Below are 3,334 nucleotides of genomic sequence, written 5' to 3' on the forward strand. Positions count from 1 at the left end.
GAATCATGCAGGGGGCATCACATTCCTGAGTGTTACAGAAATGCGGGGGTAGGGGGGACAGACTAATGAGGTTCCTTTAGCTTTGTCTTTGCTGAGCTTGCTTCAGAGGGGCAGTAGCGGATAGAGTGGAGGTGGTTCTTTCCTGTTGGACTCAGTGTGTTAAGAGCTGGAAAGGATTTTAGGGATTGTCCATTTGGCCTTAAATGTATTTTGGACCTTCACCTACCTGCCTTTTAGTCTCTAGCCCTGCTCCCCCATCCCAAGCTCTGTCGTTGGAGAATGGCAAGAGAATGGGAGCATTTGGTCATCTGGTCCATTTTGGAGTATCTCTCCATATGGCTCAAATGAGGATTGGTTCATCCAGTGCACACTCTGCAAAACGCTGCTCATGATGCTCCAGAAAGGCAGCATAGGGAAGCGGCCAAGACTGTGGATCCAGAGCCTGACTGGTTCAAATCTGGCTTCACCACTCTGAGCCTCAGTTTCCTCATCTGTAAAGTGGGGAGGATAGCATAGTTTCAACCCCTTAGGACTCTCATGAGGATTAAATGCATTATTGTATTTAAGTGCTTAGAATAGTTCTTGGCTCACAGCATAAGCACTATATAAATGTTTGCTGTTATATTTTATTTTTTAACTTTTCCAATCCAGCTGAGCTATCTGGATTTGGGTGTGAGAATGAGTGGATGGGGCTGTACTGGAGTGTAGTACTTTCCAACACATCCCAGTGATTGGGGGATTCCCAGCAGTGTTTATCCTCAGTCCTGGCCCAGATGGAAGTATCAAGCTGAGATGCCTTCTACTTTAGGGTATGTGAGCAGCTGAGTTGGGTGTCAGTATGTTCCACTTGAACTCATTTCCTCTTCCTCAAGTGGGAAGGTCAGCTTGGGGTCAGGCTGGATAGCACACTACCATCTTTCACTAAGAGGCTCCTGATTTTCTGAATTTCCATCTGGCTGGACACATGATTATTTGATCTGGAGCTTTTAAGTGATCCTAAGAAGAGAAGAGAAACATCCCAAGGAATTAGGAGCCAATGGACAAGGATGCAGGAGAATTGGGGCATGCAGACATTACTGGGTTCTGAAGCCTGGAGGATGACCTTTTCCTGAAAATCTCATCCCTGCCCTGGGAGGGGAGTGGCTGTTCCCAGCTGTCAGCTGGGTCTAGGTTCTACTCCCAAGGGTTCTGTCCCTAACCCCAATCCCATGGTCCTCCCTGTCCCTTTTATTATTTTCTGCTACCACCTCCCTACAGAACCACAGGTCTATAAAACAAAAGTTTGGGCCAGGTGTGGTGGCTCATGCCTGTAATCCTAGCACTCTGGGAGGCCCAGGCAGGTGGATTGCTCGAGGTCAGGAGTTCAAAACCAGCCTGAGCAAGAGCGAGACCCCGTCTCTACTAAAAATAGAAAGAAATTCATTGGCCAACTAAAAATATATAGAAAAATACTAGCTGGGCGTGGTGGTGCGTGCCTGTAGTCCCAGCTACTCAGGAGGCTGAGGCAGGAGGATTGCTTGAGCCTAGGAGTTTGAGGTTGCTGTGAGCTAGGCTGATGCCATGGCACTCTAGCCTGGGCAGCAGAGTAAGACTCTGCCTCAAAAAACAAGCAAACAAAAAAACCCACAAAAGTTTGTCATGCTTAGGATCAGATCCAATATTATAAAAATACCTCACATTTGCTTTAAAGTTTTTAAAATTTTTTAAATTTTATTAATTTTTTCATATCAGATGGGTAATGTGCCAACGTTGTAACAAGGTTTGAGGAAGACACTGGGCACATCTCATATATTCACATGGAAACCCAATCATCATGCTTATGAACTACAAAAGGACTTACTTTAAGGTTTTGTTTTTTGTTTATAATATTTTTGGTTTTTATAGAGGCAGAGTCTCACTCTACTGCCCAGGCTGGAATGTAGTGGCCCAATCATAGCTCACTGTATGTAACCTTGAATTCCTGGGCTCAAGTGATTATCCTGCCTCAACCTCCTGGGTAGCTAGGACTACAGCCATCTACAGCCATACAACACTTACTTTTTTTTACAGATGGTTTATTTATTTATTTATCTTTTTTTGACATAGAGTCTTGCTCTGTTGCCCGGGCTAGAGTGCCGTGGCGTCAGCCTAGCTCACAGCAACCTCAAACACCTGGGCTCAAGCGATCCTCCTGCCTCAATCCTTGGTAGCTGGAACTACAGGTGTGAGCCACCAGCCCGGCTAATTTTTTTGTTTCTATTTTTAGTTGACTGGCTATTTTTTTCTATTTTTAGTAGAGATGGGGTCTTGCTTTTGCTCAGGCTGGTCTCAAACTCCTGACCTCAGGCCATCCTCCCGCCTGGGCCTCCCAGAGTACTAGGATTACAGGCATAAGCCACCACACCCAGCCTATAGATGGGTCTTGTTATGTTGCTCAAGCTGGTTTTGAACTCCTGGCCTCAAGCGATCCTCCCCCTACAGCCTCCCAAAGTGTTGGATTATAGGCATTCAGCATACAGCCTCTTTTCCTTCTTTTTTTTTTTTCTTTTTAGAAAAATAGTCTTCCCTTCTAGATTCTCACCTCCTAAAAGAGCTCTATGATGATGGAGAGAAGGATGAAGGATGAATTATCCAGTAGAGTTCATCAGGGAAAAGCTAACTGGGAAACCAGTTTTGAGCTGAATGCTTTGGTGGAGGAAAGAAAGAAAAGCAGAACCAGCTGAATCTTCATGTTTGGGGAAGTGCTTAGTACTTACCAAACATAAGCCATTAAAGACTGTGGAAGATCCCAGGAAATGAATTTTCCTACTTCTTCCCTCACTCAACAGCTCCTACTCCACCCCTCTCTCTCCCATCAAAAAGCGCTAGATTCTGTCTTCCTGATACAACCCATGGAAGGAGTAAGGCTGGATGGCAAAGAGCTGGCGGTAGCCATGGATACTCATTTCAGTGCCCTCAGAAAACTATATTTAAAAGAATTTCATAGAAGGCTACGCCCTTCTTTCCTAGTAATCCAAACCGCGTGAGTTTCCAAGTAAGTTCCTTCTGTTGTCTAGTCTATTTCTCTTCTCTTGAAATTTAAACTCTTGCCTGAGCTCTGAAGATAAAGGGGAGAAGGAGGAAAAAGGCTGGCCTTCCGGATAGCGACTAAAGCCACCAGTAGCTAAGAACTCACCAGACTGGAGGAAAAAAAAAAGGGGTGAAGCCTGCGCCCCCAAGAGGCCTCAACGCCCAGAGCAGCAGGACCTCGGGCGGGGTTGCGGAGTAACGAGGCGAAGCCGGGAGTCGGGCGAACTACAACTCCCAGTGCGCCGCGCGGCACGCCGGCGTTACGCAGCCCTCGCTGATTGGCCGC

General features: G+C 46.3%; 1 long non-coding RNA gene and 1 pseudogene across 1 annotated transcript; both read right to left on the bottom strand.

The window, feature by feature from the left end:
• Positions 1 to 606: 606 nt before the first annotated feature.
• LOC105870735 (uncharacterized) lies at positions 607 to 3,257 on the bottom strand. Its single transcript, XR_001153752.3, has 2 exons — positions 3,155 to 3,257; positions 607 to 996 (listed from the first exon to the last, which is right to left on the bottom strand). It is a non-coding gene; the product is annotated as an uncharacterized LOC105870735 (long non-coding RNA).
• On the bottom strand, positions 1,726 to 1,836 carry LOC142873643 (uncharacterized; annotated as a pseudogene).
• Positions 3,258 to 3,334: the final 77 nt, after the last annotated feature.

The sequence above is a fragment of the Microcebus murinus genome, chromosome 10 (genome assembly GCF_040939455.1).
Source record: "Microcebus murinus isolate Inina chromosome 10, M.murinus_Inina_mat1.0, whole genome shotgun sequence".
NCBI classification, from domain to species: domain Eukaryota; kingdom Metazoa; phylum Chordata; class Mammalia; order Primates; family Cheirogaleidae; genus Microcebus; species Microcebus murinus.